We start from the raw sequence: 27702 nt of genomic DNA on the forward strand, positions 1-27702 counted from the left end.
TGATGTTAACGGTACCTGTTTACAACTCATCACATGCATGTGGCAGCTTGGTGACCCGTGGGCAACACACTGGTATTTTAGCACGCGAGTGCGAGTTCTTATCAATTTTTCTTTGGATTCAGACGGGTTCCTTATCTCTTGATAAGCAACACTGATCCTCAGCTATTGGTGACGGGGTCCTGAATAGTCATGCAGTGTTTACTTCCCGTGCACCTAGAATTTTTTCAGTCACGGAACTTGGCTGTCATTTTAGGGAGGATAAAAAAGAAATATATACCCCCTGTAGTGTCAGATTAAGAGTGATTGGTTGTGTTGTGCTCACACTAGTCCTTTTGTCTTCTTCTCTTGGTTATACAGAATGTGTTTAAACGTCTACTATAGAGACGTTCCCCTCATCACCGAAACTTAGCAGTATTCGCATTCGCAAGACTGTTACCGGTGAGTCTTACTGAGGTTAATTGTAACCTTTTAGGTTGATTTGAGGTATATTATTAACTCGGACTTCTTTTCTCTTTTTCTCCTTTTCTGTTCTCTGGCTCTATCTCCCCTCCCCTTCTTTTTGTGCAAATGTGAGTTTTGTTCTATTAATCCAAGGGTGTGTGTATTTTTTTCCTACAGCTATATAACATCTGTATACTTTCCTCTTGCTATACCTGTGCTAGAACACATTACCCTGGTTTTAGGCTGCTGGTTGCCCTGGCAATGCCACTTATTGCGATAGTGGCAGGTCCCCTTAACTTCCCGTGCTTATGTTGATAGTTGCTGTGGCATCGGGTGGGTCGGGTCTATGGGCTGTGATCTGGGCAAAGGCAGTGGGAGCGAACAGAGATTCTTGGTTCCCGTCCTTAATTTGGGTTGGGAGCGTTTTGTCAGTGCCTTGGTCCCCGAAAACCTTCAAGATGACCCAGGCTTTTCCGAAATAATGCCGCAGGGTCGCCGATGTACTGCTGGCCGCATTGGGTAATCTAGCTGTCGATCACCGGGAGGGGCGGTATCTTGTCCATCAGTGTCACCTGCTGGTTACCGTGTCCCTCCACCCCCCTCTGGTCAACTGCCCTCCCCCCACCACCCAAACACACTTTCTGTGCCGCTGCCGGACCTTCATCCGCATCCCCCCCACGCCCCCCCCCCCCTCCTTCGGCGTGCTGTGTCTGCAGCACCCGCCTCCGCCTGTGTGCTCATATTCTTCCTCATTCTGTGGCGCACTCGCAACTGTCCTGCACCCTCCTCTCCTCGTCTTATTCCTCCTCCTCCTCGAGTTCTCGTCCCCCCTCCCCTGTGCGTGCTGGATGCTCTGTGCTCCCGCCCCTCGCTAGGTGCTGAGTGCTCTGTGCCCCCCCCTCCCCCGTGTGCTGGATGAGCCGTGCTGCCTCCACCTCCCAGTGTGTGTTGGGTTCACTGTGCGCCTCTAGCTTCCGAGATGCTGGACATTTTCATCCTCATGTTTTTCGCCATCATCGGGCTGGTGCTTCTTTCCTACGTTATCTACATGCTGTGATGGGCGATTAGCCGCCCGGGCCGTTCCTACCCCCCGCACACGGCCATGCAGGGCCTCCTTCCTGACGCTCCGCAGGTGAGTCGGCCTTATCACTCAGGTCTGCCCGCGGCCAATGCGTGTGTGATATACAGGCCAGCGAGAGCTCTGACATACTTTTCATTAGGGACGCTGCGTGCCAGGGAAAGAGGTGTATTTTTATTAGGGGCATTCAGGCCTGGTATGGCTGTTTTCGGGGTGGTGCTGATTGGTGGGGGAGAGGGAATGGTGGGGGGGGGGGATTTAATACCTCAGTGGGGGAAAGAGGAGAGTTGTATTGCTTGACGGCGACGCAGGCTTAGAACGGATGCGGAGCGTGGCTGCTTTTGGGTTAGGATGCGTGAGTGGAAGGACCTATGATGGCATTGTTAGAACATTTCAGGCCGCACTTGGAAACACGTAGGGAACATTTATGGGAAGATCAGCACAACTTTTGGGGCAAGTGAGCGCATCACATCACTTGTGCCAAGCAAAGAAGCAGTCCAATCCACAGAGGGCATCTGAACGACCGCATCTTAACTGCACTCATTCAAATGCACATTTTCACCCCCTTGCGCGTTTGTGCAAATCAGGGGCCATTTAAAAGCACATCCCGATTTCACAAATGGGATGCACTTTTAAATGCACAGACATGTGCAGGCGGAGGCGCAAATCATATCTGATACATCATACATCAAGGTACCCTGAAAGCATCATGGAGAGCAGGGAAACAGAGCATTGGAATCCTTATTAAAAGTTTACACCCAAAGGGGGGGTTAAAGTATGAGGACTTGTCTTACCCCACTAGACTTCTACAATATAGTAAGTCTGTAAATATCACCTGTGGTATCTAAAAAAAAAAAACTTCACCCAATTATTATGAACACAGATTTTCTAAGACTCAATAATGCATTATATTAAACCCTTTTTATTATTCATTGGTCAAAAAACTTGTTTAGCTCCTATCTAACAGACATAAACCTCTTTAAAATTATACAGTGTAGCACGTATTCACATACACCATATCCACTGTATTGAGGTATCAACACCTCCCTAATGCCTTACATAACACATCTGACATACTTTCATATCACAATTTATGACACGCACATTAAAAAAGTTACAAAAACTGGCCTATACAAAGTGCAAGACTAAAGCGCAAAGTGCTGTTGCACCTATACAGGTGAATTATTGGAGCTGAACAACTCAATATATTATGTTTTTTCTGTCAAACAGTGATGAACGCAGTATTTGCTGGTCAAAACGGTTGCGTCAGCGATGAAAATGAGGGACAGGTTTAATCCCTTTGCGATGCGAAAGTCAAATGTCTATCTGCCTCGGGTTATCTTCATGCCCGTACGCGATAATAGAGCAGCCGTACCTCCTTGTCGGCTAGTTCCCTAAATTTCAAAAGATTCCCTTTAATGCAACCGAGAAGGGCTCAACCTTGCGTGTTACCAGATTCCATTTCCAAACTTTTAAGGTCAGTTTCCACTCTACCCAATTCACGTCTAGTTTCCTTCAATGCCCCAGAAGCCATGGAGATGACCTCCCCCCTAACCCACACTTTAAAGGCTTCCCAGATCGTGCCATGTTGCTGCACAGTCCAGTCATTCCTTTGAAATAATTCCACCGTCCCACTGTACAACACCTCGAGGAAAACTGGGTCAGTCAGGCATGTAGGGGGCATACGCCATAGTGGACGTGGTGTAGTGTGTCCATTCCATTTCAGCGTCATAATAATCGGGGAATGAGCTGAAATTGTGCACAGCAAAATCCTACACTCTTCTACCTGTGGAATAAATGAGGCGGGGATTAGCCAGTAATCTATTCTCGAGTGTGCGTCGTGAACTGTCGAGTAAAATGTGTATTCACGTGTGGTTGGTTATCACACTCGCCATGCATCCGTCAAACCAAGGTGCTTTGTCACATTTAACAGCATCCGGCTCTCGTTGGTCCGGTCTCACTGTGTAGCTCTGGATCTGTCCATGACACAGTTCAATATCAGGTTGAAGTCCACTGCCCCAGATAACATTTGAGTGGGGCTTCCCCAGTAGGGTATCTAATATCTGGCCATAGAACTGGGGGTCATCAAAGTTGGGGCCATAAGTGTTTACCAGAGTTGTGACGACACCTGCTAGTTCACCCCATAGAATGACATATCTGCCCTTTGGGTCAATGCTATGCTTGGTTTCTTTGAATGGAATGGATTGATGTATTAACGTCAGCACTCCCCGTGACTGTGACTAGTATTTGGTGTAACCGCGCTCTGGGCCCATGCCTTAGCCAATGAGTCATTAATGGCCTCCATGGCGTGCGTCTCTTGCAGCATCACCACTTTAGGAGCATGCCTGTTCATGTATGCAGCAACCTTTCACGCCTTAATAGGGTGGTTGAGTCCTTGGACGTTCCATGACATAAATGTAATATCAGTTCCTACCATGCCTGGAGAATGCACAGTTGAGGCCCAGTCGCTGCCGGACCAGCCCCAGGATGTAATAGTATTATGCACTAAAGGAACAGTCTGCACTGTATTTTTAACTCAAACATACCAACTTGAAAAAGTGAACCTATAAGGGCTAAACATTTGCAAAGCAATCAACTGCATTCCCCACCCACATCCTCCCCCCCACAACTTGATGATGGATCCCCATTACTAATTAACATTTTGATCACTCTTGGGGTGCACTGTGTGCAGTCCGAGGACCTGTTCTGATGGCCACTTTCCAGCTACCAGCCCTGTGATTTAAATGACCTGTGCCCATAGTCCTTTCGCAGTGAGGGCCTAACCAACCAGCTGGGGTCAGTCGTTGTCCATGTTGTTCAGATCGTTGTTGCGTGCAGGGGAGCCACCTCCCCCATCGCAATCTCTACTCGGTAGTGGTATAGAGATCTTGGATTCAATGTACGCAGTTGCCTCATCAGGATCCTCAAAGAAGTGAGCACTTCCTCCATGTTGTATGCGCAACTTCACTGGATATAGCAGCGCATATTGGATTTGACTGATTCGTAATAGTTTTTCAACTGGATCGTATGACTGTTTGGACAGTACATTAGCGGCAAAGTCAGGATATATATGAATTTGTGTGGATTCATACCTCAGCATCCCTTTTTCTCGTGCCATACGTAGGATTAGATCTCTGTCTCGATAGCAACATCTTAGCCGGGGTGGTATGAGGAGGGGCCCCGGGTTTGGGGACTGGGGCCTAGACCAGGTGTGCTCTTTCAATTAAGAAGTGTTTTGAGAATTTGGAAGAGTCAAATAGTGTTTTTAACAAGTTCTCGATGAATTGTTACATCAGGCCTTTACAGGCTGCCTCTGGGATCCCGACTATCCGGATGTTATTCCGATGAGACCTTGATTCTATGTCGTCACACTTGTTCTGCACTCTACCAAACTCTTGCTGAGGATGCGCATTGCTTTGATTGTGCTTTGTGACTTTATCCTCCGTTTCGCCCACTCTTGTTTCCACCTCTGTGACGCGAGCCCCTTCTTTTTCTAGCTTAGACTTCAGCGACCCAATGGTGGTGACGATGTCGTCTAGTTTCATGTTCACAGCCATGAAACCATTCTGCATTGCAGAGAGAAGGTGGTCCTCTGTGGTGGTATTAAGTTCGTGGCCGGGGTACTAGTGTATGTGTCCATTGGGCCTTCCGTTTTGGATCCAGCTCCCTTTGTCATGTTGTCTTCCGCTTAATATCAGCATTTCGTATTCAACTATTGTGTGGTGAATCTTTCGTGAGTGACAAACCAATCGTGTCTAGGGGTCACTGTAGCTGCAGTATTGCTTGGTTTGTTGTCTTCACCATGGAGCAGTCAGTATAACATCAGTGACAGGTTAACCTCAAGAGTACTTGTGTCTCCGTCGTGGCGAGATCGTGATCCAGTAGGTATCTGCAGCTGACCTCGGGATTGTCAAGCAGGTTTCGTATTAAGGGGAGCTAGGCGGACCTCTACCGCTGCATGAGCGGCCGCTGGGCCCGGGTCGCTAGAGTGAAACCCTTAGTCTTGGGTCATAGGCAGTGCCGTACCGTGACATCCAAAGTAGTTCCAAGCAGTGTGTTACGTAGGCGTACTCCCAGTTTTCAGCTCCCCCTCCACAGAAACACTTTAGGCCTTTTAGGAATGGGACATTACGAGAATCACTGTGCTCTGAAAGCGGGTCTCACTGTGGCCACTGTAAGTCAATTTGGATACTGTTGGCCCCCCACTTGCATTGGAATTCATCTGCTTGTGCCCTCCTGGCACACTTCAGGCGGGCTCCGTGAGACTGTAGGGTACCTTATATTCAGTCGTTTTCTAGCTGCTGTGTCTAAGGATACTAGGCCAATCCTCTAGGGCTGTCGCTCCCACGGAGATGAAGGACAACAAAGGATATCACCCAGGGTGGTGTGTGGAGCTATATTTTCACTGTCTTGGGATCGGTTGCCTAAACACGAGTACACGGTTAGGGCGGGGATGCTGACAACAACACTGTGTACCAAGAGTGACTTATCGCCGTGGCCCCCGTGAGTTGTGCCGCTGTATTCCCAGCTACACCTTGTTTCTGATCTGTGCCAATGTGTGACAATTACCCACACCACAGAAGCACCCGGACTCCTATTTGCACCAAGGTTTCCCACTTTGAATATTCTGGCGGATTATGCAGGGCTCGGTGGTTCTATTACATCCTCACATCATTGTCCTGTGGCCGTCATTCCGGGAGCATAGCGAGTTCCAAGGCGTACTCGCAACGTGTTGGGCATGCAACTAGTTAGACAGTCTCTTAGCCCGGGCCTGCCGATCCCGGATCAACTCTGGCAGCTTGTGCAGCATGGAGCACCGCCCCCGTGATCACCAGAGGATCAGAGCCATCACATGCGGGACGACGTTCTGGGGATGCAAACTTCACTTCAATGGCAGCGTACCAGCCCGGTTCAACACCGCCCACGCCGCATGGGCACCCCAGCGCACACACTTTACGGCCCGGAAGTCTAACAAATGGGTGGATAAGTCTGCGCCACAGCTTCTTACTTGTGATCGGGTGTTTGACTGCACAGGATCACGACGGGCACCCAGGAGGGCCCAAATCGGCACCAAAGCCTGATGGCCCCAGCAGGGACTGCCGAACACCACTCCAAGCGTATCTGCCAGGGCTGAGGTCATCACCACGTTTAGGATGCCTCGTCGGATAGGTGTCTGGAGTTGGTGCAAAACCCAGGGCAGTGCCCTCATGCTATGGCCCGTGTATTGTATGGCCTCCTCTCACGGCGAAATGTGCCTCCAGGCTGATGTGCGCATCAGCAAAACCAGCGCACCAATCCACAGTCCGCCTAGTGCTCGTGTCCCATAGCTCAGTGCCTTCAGTCGGACTCCACCAACGCCCTTTTAGGCTCGTTCAAGCCCAGCAGGTCACAGTCGGCAACGGTCGACCGGGCCTCTGACGAAGGGGGACGTTAAGTCGTGTCCTTGGTGTTCGTATATTTTCCAGCGGTCACTGCAGTCACAAACCAGCCACACGTCTTGCTCTCCCCGCTCCTCCTCCCAGGAGAGCGCAGTTGGGGATGCCGGCAGCCAGCCCCAATGTCTGTTGCCGCAGGCTTCTAGGCATTGCGGTTGGCTCAGCAGCTGCCCCTGCTCACAGGTGGGTCAGCAATGAAGAGGACGGAAGGGGCTACGGAGGAGTGTCAGGCAGCCCGCACTGGTGGGCACGCCCCGCCTCCCACACCTCCACGTAGTCTGGAGCCAGAAATGTCACGTGCATAGTCCCCCACTGCCTCTCACCACCGATCCGGATCTGTACAAAAGTGTGCCCCCAGACTCACAGCACCTTTACGATCGCGCAGCTGGTATCAGTTTTCCCTATATGTAGCCAGAAACAGATTAATTTATATATCGGCTTTTTACGGGGCTGGAGCTCCTCATTTAGGCAGCCATCTTGTTTGGCTGCTCGACAGTGCCCCCGGCTTTGGAACTTTTTGATTAGCCCTTTAGATTTTGTATCTGGAACCCATGCCATACTCTTCTGCAATATCACATCTCCACCCTCAAACATTACAGGTCATACCTGGAAGAAAGGTGAAAAGATACTCCAGGAAGATGGTGGCAGTGACCTCACCACCACATACATACATACATGAAATAGCAACAGCATTGCACTGCATGCAAATACTATTTAAAATTTCAAGGGACTAGCCGAGATGACTAGTGTAGTGACATTATAATATCATAATAGCTGTTGTATGAAGAGGCACAGCACAGATTGCTATGTCAGTGACCGTGACAGCTGGACAGAATTTTCAATAGCACTCAGATATATTCTACGTGGCACAGTGCTAAAGGTGAAGTGGGGGGTAGTCTAAATCAGTCTATGAACCCCCAGGGCAACTGTTTACAGTTTAGGGCTCCACTATACTTTACATGCAGAACACATGCAACGCAGATAGCATGCAACTACATGCAAATGCCATGTAGTTGTGTCAGATACATTCAATGCATGTCCACTTGTCTGTGTTTGAGAATGACCAGACCTGTAGGACATCTACCAGTCTCGGAAGGAATTACCGGTCACGCTGAAAACTATACAAATGGGCTTAGTTTAGTGATTGTTGGGATGACCATTTAGTTTTCGGTGTATGGCCCCGAAGAAAATGTAATCAAATCCAGGGATAAGAGCATCACTTATAGGCTGAGTAGTGTGGGTTCACCTTGCTGCTCTTACCAGATCCCTACCTAATAATAAGTTACAGACAACTTTGTGTGTATGGAAAATTTGTAGGCCGTAGGCATTTTATTTTTCTTACAGAAAATCCATTATAACAAAACATTACATATACATATGCTTTTGGGCACATTGTGTCCAGTTCCGAAGCCACTCAAGGCTCCTTCTGAGTCTTTGTTAACCCTGAGCCTTCGTTCCTGGGCACATGCCGCCTACGACGTTTCTTGGACCGTGTACCGAAAGAGTACTCAGCGTTCTTTCCTCTTGCTTATTCCTTCTTTCCTTGGACCGTGTACCGAAAGAGTACTCGGCGTTCTTTCTTCCACTTTTGCACCATCTTGTACCGTGTACCGAAGGAGTACTCGGCGTCCTGGCTCCTGCCTGCACACCCCCACCTCTTCTGTTTCTTTTGCAGAGTGGGTTGGGTGGCAACATTTTTCCTTTCCCTTCTCCAGGTACCAAGAGCCTACCCGAGAGAGGTGAGCTCTTACCTGGTTTGTGCCGCCTCTCCTTTTCCAGGTTTACTTATACCCCCCCGGCCTTTTGTTCCTTCCTGGGGGCGGCCGGGTTACCCCCTGACCTCTTGTTGTTATATTTCGCACCTACCCAGGTGCTGCTTCCTGCCCTTCCTGGGCCTTTGTTTCTTGTGGCGCCATTCGGACGCCCCTCCCTACGCTTTCGCGCCGTTTTCCCCCCACCCCGCGCCTAAACTCCCAAACCCTCTATCGTTCCGCATTTCATGCGGCCCGGGGCCTGGGTCATAGGCTGAGTAGTGTGGGTTCACCTTGCTGCTCTTATCAGATCCCTACCTAATAATAAGTTACAGACAACTTTTTGTGTATGGAAAATTTGTAGGCCGTAGGCATTTTATTTTTCTTACAGAAAATCCATTATAACAAAACATTGCATATACATATGCTTTTGGGCACATTGTGTCCAGTTCCGAAGCCGCTCAAGGCTCCTTCTGAGTCTTTGTTATCCCTGAGCCTTCGTTCCTGGGCACATGCCGCCACACCTGAGTGGGTGTCCTTTACACCCACTCAGGTCCCCCCCAAAAGCCCCCTACCTACAGCCTCTTGCTTGGAGTGCCCTAAAAATGTTGTCGGAAAAAACCCCCATCCCAACCTTTGATAGGTGCACTCCATCTTGGTGGAACATGTCCGGGTTGCTCCGGTGTAAACCATGTCTTATGAAATGTAGACCTGTACTCTTGCAGTACTTCTCTACTGATTTGTTTAACTTTTTCCTCGCTGTCTCGATCGCATGTCTCTTTTGTGCCCCATGCCAGATCCTTCTAGGTATTATCTCTGACATAAAAATCTCTGTCTTCCACCAGCTGCGAGCCAAGCTATGCAGTGACTCGCAGATCTCCCTTTGCAATTTGCCCCTGTTCGTGCTCACCGGATCGTTCCCCCCTAAATGTATAACCAGGTACTCGGGGGGGGTTCCCTGTAACCTATTAAGTCCGATAGCCTGTCGTGGATGTCCGCCCAGTGCATCCCCGGGAGGCCCCACCATGACGTGATTGTGTTCCTGAAATGTAATCCTTGATTCACCTCTTCCAGCCACCTGCCTGCCCGGGTCACAAAAGAGTGCCCCACTATCCAGGCCGATTTGTAGGGTCCAACCTCTGTGGAAACGGGGGAGATAAATATCATATCAGTTCCTCCCTTATGTATCTCTTGCGATTTCCATCCCCCAATTCGTTTCACCCCCTTTGTCCCCAGGCCCCCCGCCCACGCAGAGGTTGCTGCCTCTATCCGGAAGGAGTGTGTCCTAAACTCGGCTGGATCCCATCCCGCCTTTGCCACTGCCTGCTTCAATACTGCTTGAAACTGATACCTGCTGAGCGCGCGGCCGTCCCTATGTATCAATAGCTGCCCGTCAGTTTCTGGTCGCAGCTCTAAAAATTCCCTGGTGATGCATCTGGGACAGTGGTCCTTCTCTCTGATGCAATTGAGATCTATCGCTCTCCCCCTCCCTGTTTGGTCTGTCTTAGATTCCCTTAGCATTATTGACATACCTTTGTCGCCCATACTGATATCTTTCCTTGCCAGGCCGTCTCCTGACATCGTATTCCTGGCCACCAGTTCCCCTATTCTGAAAGCCCCGTAGTTCGCTAGCGCGAATGCCGCCCTGAACAGCGCAGTTTCGTATGTGCTGCTGCATATATTAGGTAGCACTTTCAGTAAAATTATCAACTTCCCAAAATTGACCGGTCTTCTGCTATCTGGCTTCTTCCCCTCTAGCTTCGCCCATCCCCTCATCGCATATTTTATCTTATCGCTGTCAGTCGGGTCCGGTATGCCCGCCACTTTTGCGGTATATGCCACCGCCGCCAGATGCGCTGCTGCCCAGCTTTTCTTTTTACCATTGGCAAATGCCCCTTCTAGGAATTCACAGATTCTTTCCGTTGATATTTCATCCACCACTTTTACACCTGTTTCCAACAACACATCTTTTACCATCTTTGCGTACCGCTTACCCGTCTTGTATGTCAGGGCATTCCTGGTCAGCTTGTCGATGACCCTTTCTTTGTTCCACTCTTTTTCCACCACTTTTGAGTCGACCTTGAGGCCAACCGTGCTTTCTTTTCTAGTGCCTTCAACGGGACCCATGCCTTTCGTGGCGTGGGCGTCTTTTCCTTGTCGGCGTCCGGTCTCTGCTCTCTGAATCTCTCCCACTGAAAACGAGAGATTGCATCAGCCACCACTTTTTCCTCTCCTGCGATATGCCTCTCCCTTATGCATGTATTTAACATCAGGCTTTCCAATGTGATTGCCCTCATCCATTCCAACACTACACTGCATGATGCACTTCCTTTGTTTAACACATGCACTACCGCCATGTTGTCCGACCATACCGCCAACTCCTTATTGCCTAGCTCCTTCCCCCATGCACATAACGCGACCCATATCGGGAAGAGCTCTAGTAGCGTTATGTTCTTTGTCCATTCCGCCACCTGCCATGATTCCGGCCATTCATCTGCACACCATTTTCTCCCCAGTATTGCTCCAAAACCAAAACCATCGGCTGCGTCAGTGAATAACACTCTTCTACCTTCCTCATTCACTGGCGAGCGCCATATCACTGTACCCCTGAAGTTCACCAAAAATTCAGCCCAGACTTCTAAGTCTCTCTTGATTCCTCCCCCTAGCCTGACCCTGTGGTGCCCTTTGGTAGCACCTCTTGTCTTCAGCTCGATCCTTCTCTGGAACACTTTTCCCTGCGGTATGACTCTCCCTGCGAAGTTCAGTTTCCCTGCCAGTGCTTGTAACTCCTTCACGGTTGCCTTGTTTCTTCCTCGCAGCTCCTGTATTGTTTTGATTAGCTCTGTCACTTTGTCCTCTGGGATCCGACACCTCCCCTTGTTTGAGTCGATCTCTATACCTAGAAACTGGATCACCTGTGTTGGCCCCATCGTTTTCTCATCTGCCAGAGGAATGCCCCACTCACTCGTTATTTCTACGAATTTGTCCAGTGTTGCCTTGCACATGTCTGCCCCTTTGGGGCCGACAAATAAAAAATCATCTAGGTAATGCACCATCATGGACTCCCTCATCTCCTGTGCCACTGCCCATTGTAAGAATGAACTCACCCTCTCGAAATATGCTCACGAGATGGCACAACCCATTGGGAGGCACTTGTCGATGAAGTATTCCCCCTCCCAGTGCATACATAGCCATTTTTGTGATCCGCTGTTGACTGGCAACAGGCGAAATGCCGATTTAATGTCTGCTTTCGCCATCCATGCCCCTTCCCCTGCTTTTCTGACCAATTCCACTGCGTCTTCGAAATCTGAATACGTTACTGTTGCTTCGCTCTGTGCGATGCCGTCGTTCACTGAGGCCCCCGGGGGGTAGGATAGGTGGTGTATCAACCTGTACTCCCCTTCCTCTTTCTTTGGCACCAGCCCTAGCGGAGAGCACAAGAATTCTACAAAGGGTAGGGCCAAGAATGGGCCCTCCACCCTCCCTAATTCCACTTCCTTCATGATCTTCTTGGTCACTATCTCTATGTTTTCCCTTGCTGATTTCAGATTCCTGGGAATGTCTCGCGCTCCTTGGCCGGTGAACGGGATGTTGAACCTCTCACTAAAGCCTCGCCTAATCTGCTCTGCCGCTTCTTGGTCGGGGTAATCTCGGAGCCACTTTTCCATTCTCTCGATCTTTACCGGCGTGGCCCCTTTCCTGCTCCAGTTCTTATTTCCGTGTCTCGTCTCTTCTGCCGCTCGGGGCTGCAGCTCTTGTGCACTTGGAACTCCTGTGGTCTCCCTTGCATTTCTCGCATTTGTGGCTGAATTTGCACTTCCAACCCCAGCTGCATTGTACCCCTTTTTCAAAGCTCCTGCATTGCCCTGGTTCTGTCCGAGCCGTACCCGGGCTCCCACTGCCCCCCCCTTGTGTTGTTGGGGGCAGGCTGCTCTGCCATCCTCTCTGTGGCCCAAAATTTCCGCTCCGAAAACTCTGTTCCCTGTATCTGTCGTAACTGGAGTCGTATCTTCGGTTACTAGATCTGTAATCTGTCTTGTAATCGCTCTGCCAGTACTGCCTTTTCTGCTGACCCCCTGTATTCCGCTCCTTGGAATCCCATTTCTCTTTCAGCACATTAAAGATGTAAAGGTTGAAATTTTCTTCGTCCCAGCCCATGTCCGGGAAGCAGTCCATCTCCTTTCGGAACTCATGGTCGTACTCTAGCCATGCGTCCCCCCCAAACGCTGCGTGGACCTTCAGCACCCTCTGTTGATAAGCAACTAACGCTACCCCATCCTCCGGGAATTTCTGTAATATGATTGTCGACATTATTGTAAAGGCCGACATCCAATTATCGAAGTTCCTAACTACTGGCCCCTTTTTGAGCAAACTCTTTTCATCCTCTTTCATGTCTTCGACTGCCACATTCATCCCCCTTTTTTGAAAATCTAATAATGTAAATATATCGATCAACTCCTTTCTCCAAATTTTTTCCTTTACTTTGTCATTTATGTACCAAGCCATCGCTTTCATTGACCTGCCCTGTGCATCTTTACCCATGGTTGGCCTGCCATACTTCGTCATGAGCGGTGCCCCGTTCTCTACCGTTACTGCCGTTGTTGTTGCCCCTGCCCCTATGTTTGGGCCTACCGTCGTGCTTTGTAGCGTCGCTACAATTGGCGCTCCTTGTGGCACTGCGACTACTGGTGTCCCTTGCGGTGTTGGGACCGGAACTTCCTTGGGCTCAACTGGTGCCCCCTGTGGGGTAGGGACCGGGGCCTCTTTGGGTTCTATCCCTGCCCCCCCTACCCCACTCCGCTTTTCCTTGCTCACCACTCCTTTCCACTTTACCCAAGCTTTTAGATGATCCCTTTCTTCATCCTCACTGCTGGTTTCCTCTGACGAATTACCCAACCATTCTTCCTTGCTCTTCTTCCCCCGTCTGCTTTTCCTGTCGTTGGTTTTGGGCGACTTACCCGCAACCGTGACGCAATTTTTTAACATCTTTACTATTTTTTTCCCAACATTATTATTCACAGTACCTTTCTTTTTATCTTTTCTCTTTTTCTTGACCATTGTCTCCGTCTCCTCCTCCGTTCTCCCTGTCTCCGTTCTCCCCCTCTTCTGTCCTTGTGGCACTTCTTCCTCGCCCTCACTGCTGCTGTGTTCGATGAACAGTAAGGGTGATGCTGCTTCGCCCTTTCTTCTTTCTGCATTACTTCCAGCACCCATTGGGCTCCATACTCCTTCTCCGCTTTTCTTGCCCAGTCCGAGAATTCCCGGGCCCTCTTCGCTCTCCCATCCGCCATCTTTCTCGTCTGAATTCTGCCGGTTCTGGCAACTGCACGACTCTGTGATGTCTCGGTTGTCGCGTTAGTCTCAAGCGACGAACGCTGTATAAAATGCGTGCACCCGCAAGAGCTCTGTTTATTGAAGGGTCAAAAGCGCGTGAACCCGCAAGAGCAAACGTTTTTCCTTTCCCTTCTCCAGGTACCAAGAGCCTACCCGAGAGAGGTGAGCTCTTACCTGGTTTGTGCCGCCTCTCCTTTTCCAGGCTTACTTATACCCCCCCGGCCTTTTGTTCCTTCCTGGGGGCGGCCGGGTTACCCCCTGACCTCTTGTTGTTATATTTCGCACCTACCCAGGTGCTGCTTCCTGCCCTTCCTGGGCCTTTGTTTCTTGTGGCGCCATTCGGACGCCCCTCCCTATGCTTTCGCGCCGTTTTCCCCCCACCCCGCGCCTAAACTCCCAGATCCTCTATCGTTCCGCATTTCATGCGGCCCGGGGCCTGGGTCATTCACCATGGAGACCATTACCAGCATGGAGTGATGGGATTATGATAAGTCATGTTTTGGATGTGTGATGGCCCCGAGACGTCATGAGTTTTGAGGCTACTTGCCAGATAATCATATTGTATTCCTTCCTCCTTTTAGCCAGAGGGGATTCTGGTAAAGCCAGGCCCACTGATGGAGGTGGCGCAGTCAGGAATTGGCTGTGTACAGAATGGGTGCTGGTGGACATAAAATAAGACTTTGATAAAAGGATCTCCCCTACCACGATCCATACCAGATTTGCCTCGGGTATAGAAGAAGAATGGGTGTTGCCCTTGTGTATAGTGTATTTGTAAACCAGCCACTGGAATACATTATGAAAGAAAGCTGGGAGAAATGCAGGCACTCTTAAATGAGGATGGCTTTTGATCTGTGGATTCACTGTCAGTAAAGCGCTGGGTCAGGATGCTTGGCAGTTCTTGACGCCTACCTGGAGTTTTATGGGGATGGTAAAGGTGGTGTAGAAGTTTGGAGTACCTTTTAGACTGAGGCTGCACTTTTCGGGGAGTTAATCTGCATAATTCAGCCTTGCACACCCTTCTCTAGCTTAGCTGCAGTTACCTCATCCTGTCACTACAGGACAGCAGGGTAATATTGGCTTCTTAGTTTCTGAAGGGCTGTAGAGTCTTTAAATGTTGCTGGATGCTCATGGAGATGACCTAGTGGCTGCCATAGCCATGACGTCTCACGAAACATGTCCCTGAAAAACCACTGATGTAGCTTTTGCTCTGAGTGCATGAGCATGAATGCCTTTAAGAGATGATTTGTTGTGAAAGAATAAACCACAAAAATGCAGGAAACAATCCATCTTGCAATTGCGACTGAGAACCTACGAAAATCTCAGAGGCAGTCTTTATAAAAAGATGTCCTATGCAGGTAAAACTTCAAAGCCCCATGGAAATCCACAGAATGCAACACCCTTTCAGTGTCCAAGGAAGACGGGTAGCGACACTTCCAGATTGATGTGGGAAGATGAAATGACCTTGGGCAGGCACTTTGGGTGAGTGCACAAGACGACCATGTCTTTATAGAATATGGTCAATGGCTCCGAAGAGGACAGATCCTATATCTCGCTGATGCATCTAACTAAAGTTACTGCCTTTAAAAAGGCTACCTTCCAAGTGACTAATCTCATTTCTGCCGGTGCCATGGGCTCAAATGAGTTGAACAATATAGATAACGCCCACGTAAGGTCCCACGCTGGATGAGACGGTCTTGCCGGTGGAGAGAGGCGAATAAAGCCCTCAAAATGCCAGCGACCCAATCTTATGTTGACCGGGAGGGATTTGAACTCCTGGATGTATTGACAGATGCAAAATAAGTGCAATAAGAGTCCACTTTTACCCCAGATTCTACCAGATGTGTAATGAAAGTAGGAACCTGATTTAGCATGTTCTCCAGGGGATTTAGTCCTTGGTATAGTGACCAGTGACACATTGTTAACCACTTGCCTTTGTATTGACTGCACATTTAGGGCTTTCTAGCTGCTTCAGTGACCCAAGTTCCTTTAAGGGAGACCAATGTATCCCAAGGCTAACCCCTCAGGAAACCGCTCACTAAGTTCATTGATTGAGGGGAGGAGATGAATCACTCCCACCCCCACGCACATGACGAGCAATAATTCGTGGAAATGATGGGAGGGATATCAGAACCTTTCCGGACAGTGACATTAGGTCCGAAAACCATGCCAAGGCTGGCCAATGAGGGGTTATCCGTGTCATCAATGCACCGGGAGCATATCACCACTACCATGTGAATCAACAGAATTGGAAACTCCTATATTGACCTGTTGAAACACGGTATTATGCAAGCCTCCCAAAGGGAGCCAGAGTACTGCCACCTTGCCCCTGAGAAGTGAACATTCTGCACTTTGTGTTGCACACAAATGCAAACGTGTCCACTTGAGGGTGCCCCATTGCTGGGAGAGCTGAATAAGAACCAATGGGTGAGCTTCCCCCTCATAGTTGGCTTGAGCTATCCTGCTCACCCTGTGCGTGTCCACATTCTACACTGCTGGAAGATGAGGTTCTTCAATGAAAATGACATGAATGAGGGCCCACTCCCAGACCTCTACAGATATCTTGCATTATGGGGAGACCTGCTGCCGCCGTCCTTGTTGATTTAATACATATACAACGTGTTGTCGTCTGGGTCAAAAAAACATTGACCACAATCCATGGGAAAAACACTTTCTGAACCAGCAAAATAGTCCAGCGCTTGAGAACATTGAACTGCTCCCACTTATCTGAAGATGGCCAAAGACTGCATTGAGCACTCCTGTAGGGTTGCTCACATCCCCAAATGGGACGAAACCATTGTCATAATGACATTCTCTGGGGGATCTGAAAAGGGGAAGCACCACTTCCAACCATATAAGGTCCTGTTGCAGAGATTTAGGGATGGATATCCAAGCTGACTGAGCATCCCGAGACTGGCCCCAAGAAGATGCATGATGCTGCTGTGTCCACCTCATCTTCAACCTGGCAAAGGGCGCTGCTAGTTCTCAGAAAGGTAGTCATCCTAGAAGCTGTTGAAACCTCCAAGCTGAAAGATGCTTCCTGCGTAGAAACAACCTGACGGTTGTTCTTATATCCGCTACTCTGTACACTGTGGCGAAGATCGGCGCTCTAAAATAGTTCATAGGAACCCTATGAATTAAATCGACTGTATGGGAATCATCTAAGATTTCTTCTAATAGACCATTCCAATCTGTAAACTAGATCCAATAAGATCTACCCTAGTGCTTTTCTTTCAGATCATCCTCTTCCTTCTTCTCTTATCCCTCAAGTATATCCTCATCTCCTTCCATATCTCACCTCTCCTATTAACTCCTCCTTTGCAAATTCTTGTTTTCCTACTACCTTTAAGCATGCACTCATTCTGAAAAAAACACTCTTTACTCATCTATTCCTGTCAATTTCCGTCCCATCTCTCTTCTGCCTCCTCTTTCTAATATTCTTGAGAATCTTCATTCTCTCCTCCCTCATCTCCAGTCTGGCTTTCATCCTTCTGACTCTACGGAGACTGCTCTTTTACATGTCTCAAATTCTCTTCTCTCCGCTCATCACTCCAAGCTCTCCTCTATCCTTATTCTTCTTGACTTGTCCGCGGTGTTCAACACTGTTCATCACTCTCTTCTTATCTCTTCTCTTTCTACTTTGTTTATTTCGGGGTCTGTTCTTGGATCGTTCTGTTTCTACCTTTCCCAACGGTCCTACTCCGAAACCTGGGCTGGACACTTTCTCCTTCACTCCCTCTTCTATATGGTGTCCCTCAAGGTTCGGTACTTGGTCCTCTTTTCTTCTCTCTTTATACTACTCCCCTTTCTACCATTATCCCCTCTTGCAATCTTTCTTTTCATCTATGGGCCAATGACACTCAGATTTTGTTTTCCCTTTGATTCTGCTCTCCACTCTATTGTCTCAAACTGTCTTTCTGCTGTTCAAAACTGTCCTCTGATTTTCCTCATCTCAACCCGTCTAAAACTGATGTTTTGTTATTTTCTGCTTCCACTATTCCACCTAGTTTCCCCCTCCCTCTCTCTCTTTTCCCCCTTTTTCTAACTCTTTCTCACCATCATCACGTAATCTGTGCATTATCATTGATCCCATTCTCTCTCATTTTCTCTTCATATTTCTTCTATTGCTCGTTCTTGTCATTACGCACTTTTTAACATCTGTCGTGCTCGCCCCTATCTCTCTTTTCATGCCATTAACGTCTTTTTTCGCTTGTCTTTTCCCGTATTGATTTTGCTTGGTCTTCCTGCCTACCATCTTCTCCCTCTTTGCTCAGCCTATAATTCCTCTATTCGCCTCCTCTTTTCCTTACCCGTTCGGCCTTCTGTTACACTCGCTTTACTTTCTATTTCATTACTTCCTTTTAAAATATTGTCTTCTCTATCACTTTCTCTCAATTGTTTGTAAATTACCCATGTCCTGGCCCCCTCTTATCTCTATGCTTTACTTTCATTTTATGTCCCATTCCGCCCTCTAAGATCACATAATTTATTTCTTTTAACTGTTCCAAAACCTCCCTGTGCTTCTTCCTTTTTAAAACAAATGTTTTAACATTTGTTTATTGGGTCATAGCCAAAAACAAAATTTTGACTTTTTAAACATTTCTTCATGCAGAATATAAAAAAAAACATTTCAATGAGAAATTAGAAACGTTATTTCATACAAAAATCTAATCACATACAATCTTAACTCATTAAAATAATAAAAATTCAATACATAAAAGACCAAAATAGCAAAATTAATTTCCAGAAGCCAATCCGTTCCAAAAAGTGTTGGTCTCTAGTGACCCGACATTATGTACAAATCTTTTCAGTCTTTGCATTCTCAATTCCCAGGTCTCTGGGCATTTTGATACAGATTGTTTCCGCTTCATTTGTCTCCTACCCCCAAAACATTGGAACTCCCTTCCCCTCTCACTTTGTTCTGCTTCATCTCTCCGTATCTTGCAGTCAAATCTTAAAACTCATCTTTTATCTTCTTTTATTGCCTAATCTTATGGCTCTTCCCTTTTCTGTTTTACCTATGTTTACATTTTATCACGATTGTACCGCTTTTTAAAAAACATATTTTTTTCAGCACCTTTGGCAAAAGGTGCTCTATAAATCTAATAGAATGAAAATGAAATGAAATTTAGAGGGCTGAAGAAGTCAATAAGTGGTATATGTGAATCCCTTTCAGGTAAAGCTGGATTACAATTGCTAACATGAGCTTGGTAAATACTTAAAGCTGCATTCAGGTCAAAGGGTAGCAGCTTGTACTGCAAACGTTCCTCCCCCAGTGACAAGCGAAGACATCTCCTGTGAGGTGGCCATATCACAACATCAAGATGTACCCTTCAGGTTTACTGCACACAACAAGTCCCCTTGAGACAGAGAATTCTGGATCTGTGCATACATGGTCATATTGAATAATTCTAGGATGAGGCATTAAGAGGGGACAAGTCTAACTTTGTTCCCATCCTGCCCAGTTGTGTTTGGGAAAGGTGACTTTCTTGGAATAGAAACCCTGGCCATTCTCTGCCATGGGAACAGGCTCTGCTGCCTTAATGTCCAAGAGACTTTGTATATACTGACCTAGAAGAGGGGAAGAGAGAGCGCCAGTCTGTAGCCCTTTCCAACCATAGCCAGACTCATACAAATTCTTAGCCTGTTTTGAAATCCATGACTCTTCCACAGACAGGGGGGCGTAGAGATAATTTTTGGTTCTCCTCCATCATGGCCGATGTTAAGGTTGCCTGCAAAAACGTCTCGTAGTGGTTCTCAGCTGCCACCAGACATCCTGGATCTAAAATCCTGCCTCAAGCCCCAGGAGGACTGAAATGACTTGTCTAGGGGCTTCGTCAGAATGGATAGGAATTCAGCAGTCAGTGTGAATATCCTTTTTTTCTTTTAGTTAATATGCGATTTGTGGTACTGGGAAAAAGTTCTGAGCCCTCAAAGGGCTGACCCAAGATCATCATGCACATCCTGTGAACATTTTTCAAATGTGGCCAAGCTGTTCTTCTCATATCTGCCTCAAGGCATATGCTTCTTGCCGCTGTATCAATGTGGTGGGTTGGGGTTTCTAAAGATTTTGCCCTATAGCTCTGGCATCAGCAAGAGAGGACCGAAAATCTGCTTTTCATTCTTTGGTAAGGTCTGATTGGATCTCTGCAAGTCTCTCCAGAGGAGTTGGTTTGCCGTGGCCAGAAGTGCATCAGCATTAGTCTGCCTTAAATGGAGGGATACATTTAAGTAAACTTTCTTTCCTATAAAGTCAAGAAAGCACTTCCCCTTCCAATGGAGCCAAATAAGAAGTAGAAGCAGAGGAAGACACTGCGTTAGATGTACCCGTGTAAAAAGAGAAGCTGCCACAACCACTAATGGCGAGCTCTAGGGTGCGGTGATGGACAAATAGTGTCACAATATTACTGCCTGTACCATAGTTCCAGTTTGTTTGGTAGGCACTACTGATTGAGGTTTGTTACAAATCTTGGAGTCCTCTGCAACCACTTCCTTCTGTAGGGCAATGCCTGATTTTACACCTACCTCAGGCCTACTAACCCCACAGGATTCCTGTTTTAGCCAGAGCTTCAACTGGTGTAGGGAGTATTAGAAACTCTGCTACTCCACTTGTGCGGTCATTGAATGCTCTCGTTAATGATAGGAGCTCATTGTTTCCTTCCCGATACCCCACATCAGTACTGTCTGGTGGGGCTTCTCCCATAATAGAATTGATGCTCATAGGTGACAATGCATCTTCCTCTCCTGGAGCAGAATGTGTCTAGGATGGATTGCGATCTGGGAGAATCAGTGAGTCCTCATTCAGAATAGGCTTAGGGGGTGAAGCTCTGTCTGAGGTATAACTTCTCTTATCAACCACTTCAATTAGGAAGTAATTCCTGGAGAACTCCTGAATTTCTGCAAACGTTTGAAAATCTATCCTCACGTGCGGTTTAAGATGATGTCAATGGTGAGGCAGGAATCCATGAAGCTATAGGGGCTGGGGTCCAGGTGGAGGTGGGACCCAATACGTTTGCCTATAATTACTCAACCACAGTTCCATGAACCTGAGAGAATTAGATGTAGCTGGGTAAATCGTGGACCAGGAGCTGGTGCTCATCATGGACCAATTAACCTGAGGTGCAAACTATCCCCTAGATACCGTAGGAGTCGCCGCACTGGAACCAAATCCTTCTAGATGTAACTGACTCATGGGCTGAATCCTGGTGGAAGCCTCAGAGCCGTTTGGCAAGGACATTGCTGAGATGGTCTGTGGTGGTCAAAATGGCACCTATGCAGGAGCCCGAGAGTGCTGTCACTTTGTCTCTTGGGGCTTGTGACGCAGTGGAGGGCTTGGAAGTTTTTTTAGTTTTCCATTGTTAGGCAGAATCATATGCAGTACCCTTTGGGAACACCACACATGATTTAGACTACAAGTGCAAGTACAAATTCACCTTTGGTACAAGTCCGTACTACACAGTATTTGGTAGCGGTGGCTGAGCAGCCAGACCTATCTCAACAGTAAAGTGAGCAGTACAAGAGATTGCACAAAGTACAACAATTACTATGGTTCAAACAAACACTGATTCAATGTTTCTGAGAAACAAAATATACATTTATTTACACCATCATTTATAAAACACTTCACTATCATAAAGCAGCAGAAAATCACCTTTTTAATATACTACAACAACACCCAATCAATTCTGGACAAGTTAAGCTCAAAATGAAGTGTGAGCAAAATGGCACTCCACCAATTTAAAAGGGAGGAAAGACAAGGTTATCCAAAATCAATAGCACCAACAAGTTATAGGCAGGGCAATCTAGAAAAGGCTACTACAACTAGGATTCAAGTCAATGGGTGTGGGCTAATGTTAATGGTTCAGAGTCTTTGCAGAGGATCACACAGTTCAAAGTAGTTTGCGGTTAAGGCTTTCAAAACGAAGTTGGTCGGAGGAAAAGTTACTTAAAGGAGAAGAGAAGGACAAGCCTTCGGAGAGGCGAAAGATTTCCTGCGCTTTCACTCCTGTCGGACGGAACGAACTACCAAATTTGCACAGTACATTTAAAGGAGAAGAATTCTGTAGCTGAGGCTGTTGTTCCTGCAGGCTTGCGGTTCCTAAAGCTTCTGTCATGGTGTCAAGGACGGCTGGAGGGTCCTGCACTGCCCAGGGAAGAAGCCAGCAGTGGAGCAAAATGACGAATAAAAGGTGTGCTCCTTAAAACCCAAACTGGTTCTATTCCCACTGGCTATCCGATCTACTGCAGCGATGCACAGTAAATTCGACCAGGATGAGGACTGGGGTCTGGTGTTTGGCGAGCTGGTTGTTCCCACCAAGCTTAAGGGAAGAAGATTCCTTGCAGATCTCCTCTGTCGTCGAAGTTCCAGGTGATTCGGACCTGCATCAGGGCTTCAGCGGGTGTCCAGTAGTTGCAGCAGTCGTCTTCCTTCAGGTTCTCTTTGGTTCTCTCTTTCAAATGGCCACTCTGCCTTCCAGTCCAAGAGACTGGTTTTTTATGCCCCAAATCACCCATTCGCATAGCCTGGCTGTGAATCATACAGCAGGGTGGCTGTCCTGGTAGGGCAGCCACCTAGCCAATCAAACAAGAGTGTGACTTGGGTCTTCAAGGAGACCCTGTGCAGGGGGCCTCAAACCCCTCCCTCACATCCTGTCCACCCAGACACTCGGGCACCTAAGGAGGGCTTCTGTGCAGAAGCCCACCAAAGGACGGCGAACAAAGGAACCAAACCTGGTTTGGCACGCAGAGTAAAACACTAGAAAGACCTTTACAAAAAAAATGTATCAGCCCTTTGAGCCCCAAGTATCTGCCCTCTTTGTCTTTGCGAGTTTGTAGTTTTTTAAAGTCTAGGGCCCTCCCAATTAGTATAGCTACTCCTCTTTTTTTCTCACCACTTGATGCAAAATATTGTTGTGGAAAGCTCCGACTGGTCATGCGCTTCTCATCTTTAGGGAGGAGGTGTGTCGCCTGCAGGAGCCCAATCGCCGTCTGCAATGTTTTCAGCCTGTCTAGTATCGCCCGTCGTTTTATTGGTGAGTTCATGCCCTGTACGTTCAGAGATATAACTCTTGACTCAGCCATTTTGGTGTGGGAGGGGTTGCGGTGTTACAAGCTGGGATAGAGCTGCATCCATGTCTCTCACGTTTACATTTTGGTACCCTAGGGCTCGGGCTTGCACTGTTGATGTGGTTCTTGATTTGTTTTTTTCTCTTTTTGCTGCGTTCCAGTTCTCCCTCTCAGCTCCCATCTTCTGGGTGTGCTGTTCCTTCTCCTCCGTGTAGGTTTTGTATGTTTCGATGTGTTGTAGACCTCCATCATCGTTCTGCTGCTGTTCATTCCCTGGTTTGGCTGCTTCTCCGAGCGTCCTTCCGCATCTCGTCATTCCTGGCTCTGTTGCTGGATTTTGGGCTTCTCTGTTTTTTTTGATTTACGCTTTTTCTCAATTGACCATTCCCATTGTTTACCCGCAGTGTCTAGGGCGTTAGGACGTGTTCGGGCAATCGGTCGTTCCAGGACTACTTCTAGCTGCAGGATTGCACAGCCCTTCTCACAAGTAGTAATCTTCTGCTGTTTGCCCTCCCACATAAATGAGAGGCCGTAAAGGTGAGTCCATCTATATCGTATCTGTTTTGCTTGTAGTACCTTTGTAATTGGCTGCATCATTCTTCTTTTGCGGAGTGTGATCAGTGCCAGGTCTTGGTACAGTTGAATGTGGGAGCTATTAATTGTGAGGTCATTGTGGAATCTTGCTGCTCTCAGCATTTCTTCTTTCTGACAGTAGGACGTTACTGCTATTAGAACATCTCTGGGTCTTGCTCCAGGGTCATTCCGTTTTTGGCCTACTGATGTATACGATCAAAGCCGATTTGGTCTGATTGAGTTTCCGGCAGAAGACTACTGAAGCACAGTTGCATTGTATCTTTAAGGTCACAGTCCTGGATCATTTCGGGGAGGCCTTTAACCCTGATGTTGGATCTTCTTGAGCGGTTTTCAAGGTCTTCTGCTTGTAGTTCTAAGTTGGTTGTTGCGCTGGCCAGCTGTTCCAGGAGGACACTGTTCTGGTTAAGTTCTTCTGCCACAGTTGATGAGCCATTTTCGACTATATCTACTCTGTTTCCTAGGTCCGTCATTTCTCTGCTTACTTCCTGGAGGGAAGATTTCAATTCTTCTTTCATCTGTTCCAGCTGGTTGTGGAACGAGTTTGTGAGTCGGGCTTCCATCGCCTTCAGGCAGTTCAGGAGTTCCTCTTTATCTGACGACATTGTGGGTGCTAGTGTTTCTACTGTACGTTCAACCGGTAGAGGGGATGACTGACTCTCCACTCGACGACTCTGACCCCAGCACTTTTCAATTTGGCCCACTTGAGTTTTGACTTGGATTCTTGGTTTTGACTGTCCATTTCTTCCTCTGACCCCTGGCATCAGGGCTGTTCCGTCGGGAGCAGTCAGTGCTACTCGGAAGCCAAGGGGATGACTCCTTGAATCCAAGCATACACGTCCTTCACCGCTTATACCTCCTAGGTCCGTAACGTGCTTCCTGGTTGTTCTTGTGGTCTTTGTTGCCTTCTCTGGGTCGTCGGAGTGCCCTAAGGTCACGTTTGCTTACAGGTCTTGTAGTGACTTCGGAGGAGTGTTATAACCCATGCCGTCTGCTCATCAGATTTCTGTGCGTGACTGTCACGTAGCAGATGCCAAGTTTATCTTATTAATAAGCATGTAAAGGTAACAGAGCGAGTATTTCACCCAGCTCACCCATCTCATGTGTAGATCGCAATCTCTGTAGGGGGATACCCTCCAACTGTGCGTACAGACCGCTCGCACCCAGCGCACACGGTCGATGACAGAGGCGGAGGAGCCCCCACACTAGGACCCACCCCTGGGTCGGGTTGCGATGTTGCCTGCTAGACGCGTGGGTAGTAGGGACTAGCACGTACTTCTAGGCAACTGCGCCCAGTGACTACTGCTCCTTTGGAGCCAATCGGCCAGCACGACCCAGTTCCTCACGCTGTAGGTCTGAGAATTAGAGTGCCGACACTGACTTAGAGGCACAGTTTCAGTGATTTTATATGGATGTGTAGTTGGACCGCAACGGTTGCTGGAGCGCAGCTAAACCCTCACTGAGCGTGTTTTACCAATTGTCCTTGATGTTGCGTAGCTGCTGGAATTCACCCCCACAAGAGCCCCGCTGGCCGCTAGCGCTAGCAGTTCGGTAGAGGGGGATTGGGGTAGCGTAGTCGGGCGGACGACAGGCTTGATCTCGGTGTCTATTGCAGCATTCAGCCTCAGGTCAATAGCGTTTGTAGCTTACTACTTGTTACCAACATTCCCTTGTTTACAATGCGCTCAGAAGCGAGGGAGTCCTCCACTCTCTGCCCTGCGAGTTCACAGACCCAGCCCGCAAGTCACAGCGTACAGACCCAAGAGTGCAACAGTCGCACAGGCAAGGCAGTGTTAACCAGGAAGGCCCCCCGTGATGGTGAGGAAAGTTTGAAGGTTCCCAGCCAATTACACCGGCTCTGTTATGGAGACTTGGGCAAGTAACCTCCACCGCAAGAAGGTCCACCGACGAGGAGCAGGATCCCCAGCGGCAGCAGTAGCAACAATGATGCCTGATCAGGTCAATCCACTTCGCTCATGGATGAACTGTGTTTCCCCATGTGTTGTGAGATGTGGCACACCTCGGGCACACACATGTAGGGACACGTTTAAAGTTCTTCTGGTGTGTCAAAGGGTGCAGGGTTGATCCGTTGCCATGTGCAATTAAGGCAGCTGGATCAGCGTGTGAGCACTGAGATATTGCAATGCTAAGTGGCTCCACATGCACTAGTACAGTCAATGACATCTCGCTTGCAGATGTGGGTGGGGGGGCGTGAGGGGCCCAGCAGCGGTGTAATAGCAGATATAAGATGGCGTAGGCAGCCAGACTCCTCAGGCAACCCCCTCCACGAGTGGAACCGTGTGGAGAAATTTACAGCTGGGAGGGGACTGCTCAACACAGGGGTCACAGTTATTCACCACGGTGACGAGCGACCAACAGCCCTCCAGGTGCCAGGGCACAGCACGCCGCGTCGTTTACCTGGATTGTTCCGCCAGGGCCTTGGATGGACACTGAGTAATCTCACAGGGCTACTAGTTGGATGGTCTCCACCGGGGCCGGGGCCAGTTGGCGAGCCCCTCAAGGCAATGTAGTATATGAAATCTTGTTGTACGTCCGGCAGGACCCACAGTAGATTGGCTAGATTATGTTCCTTGGCATAGCATAGGGGTGGTAGGGTGCAGCGTCAGTACCCCAGTTGCCGGGGTCTCAAGGAGCTAAAGATACTGTGTTCATGCACCTTTGCCGTCTGCGGCATGCAGCTGGCCGCACAGTGGGGTCTCGGCCGTGAGACGAGGCTGGAAAGGGTCACCGCCGCGCGCCAGCAGCATCAGCGTGCAGTGGAGCTGGGGACGATCTTTGCCCACGATGGAGCTCCGTCAGGGGGCACCGGTGCAATGCAGAGCGTCATGTTGAGCGAGGTGGGTGCGTGCTCCGCAGATGGAAGGCGGTATACAGATCTCGTAGCGCACGGGGGACTCACTGTGATGGTGTGAGGCAGCGCCTCTCACACGTGGATCCACACAGGTCACAGCCTCTCCTGCCGTTGCAGGTGTCTGCGGGTCCGGAATCTCCACTTCTGCGGGGGTGGCGTGGCCGCAGGGCAGGCGCTCGCTGCGTCTCAGCTGGGAGGATCAAGGCGATGAGAGCCGGTAACGCGCTCCGAACACATCCGCGGGCACCAGCCCAGCAGAATGCAGTATCCTGTACGGATGGTGGGAGGCAGTGGTGCCACGAAGTTGGTATGGAAAGGAGTGCGTCTTCCCCCACCAGATCAGGCTCCCGACGAGCGTCCTGGCAGGCTCCCAGGAGAGAGAATTCCGGCGCTTCGGTGCCGCACCCCTCCCCCACAGCAGACCGCACAGCTGCAGCGTCTCCTCGCGAGGCGGGCCGTCTCCTCTGGAAGTGTGGGCCGGGTTTGGCAAAGGCCCCCTCACGGTCGCGCTAGATCAGCTGAAATCTCCGGATCCATGTGTTGTACCGGGTTGAGGTTCGGATCGCGATCAGGGGGACATTCAGCAATCGATCCACAATTCCGTAGTAGCTGATGCAGTGCCACAGCTATTATTTGCAAGGATGTTGTCCCGCGCCTCGGAGCTTCTCTCAGGCGGCCATGCTTCGTCAAGCGCCATCTGCTGTCAGCCAAGTAGGCAATTTTTAAAAATGTACATTTTTTTCTTCCTAAACCATAAAATACTTTCCCCAAATATTCTAGGAGGGATATAATTTAATATATAAACTTCAATCTCGGCATATTTGGGGAAAGTGTTTGATTTGACTGAGGGTGCATTTTTGGATAAATGACGCCCCCTGGCAGATATTTCCCAGGCGACTTTATCACAGGACACCCTCGGATCATCCTCATAGCATTGGTTTTCTTGGCTTTTTGGATCTTTTGGGTTTTGCAGACTTTGGCTTTTCTTGCTGGATTGTCTTTTGGTACATGGATGCATGGATTTGTCTGGTTTGGTAACTATCTTGGGATTCCTTGGACTCCTCTAGTTTTGCGCCCTCATTCCGTTCGGGTTAGGTCCCTGCAAACTTGTATTTTTGTTGTGTTTTCTTCCCATTT

The 27702-nt window shown here is 48.6% G+C and overlaps 1 long non-coding RNA gene across 1 annotated transcript in view; it reads left to right on the forward strand.

Annotated features, from left to right (window-relative positions):
- The first annotated feature begins 1166 nt into the window (after positions 1–1166).
- Positions 1167–27702, forward strand: part of LOC138521688 (uncharacterized) — a 44407-nt gene continuing 17871 nt past the window's right edge. The window contains exon 1 of the long non-coding RNA XR_011283096.1: positions 1167–1573. This is a non-coding gene — a long non-coding RNA (uncharacterized lncRNA). The remainder of the gene's footprint in view (positions 1574–27702) is intronic.

This window comes from Ambystoma mexicanum, chromosome 13, assembly GCF_040938575.1.
Source record: "Ambystoma mexicanum isolate Mex_15411 chromosome 13, UKY_AmexF1_1, whole genome shotgun sequence".
Lineage (NCBI taxonomy): Eukaryota > Metazoa > Chordata > Amphibia > Caudata > Ambystomatidae > Ambystoma > Ambystoma mexicanum.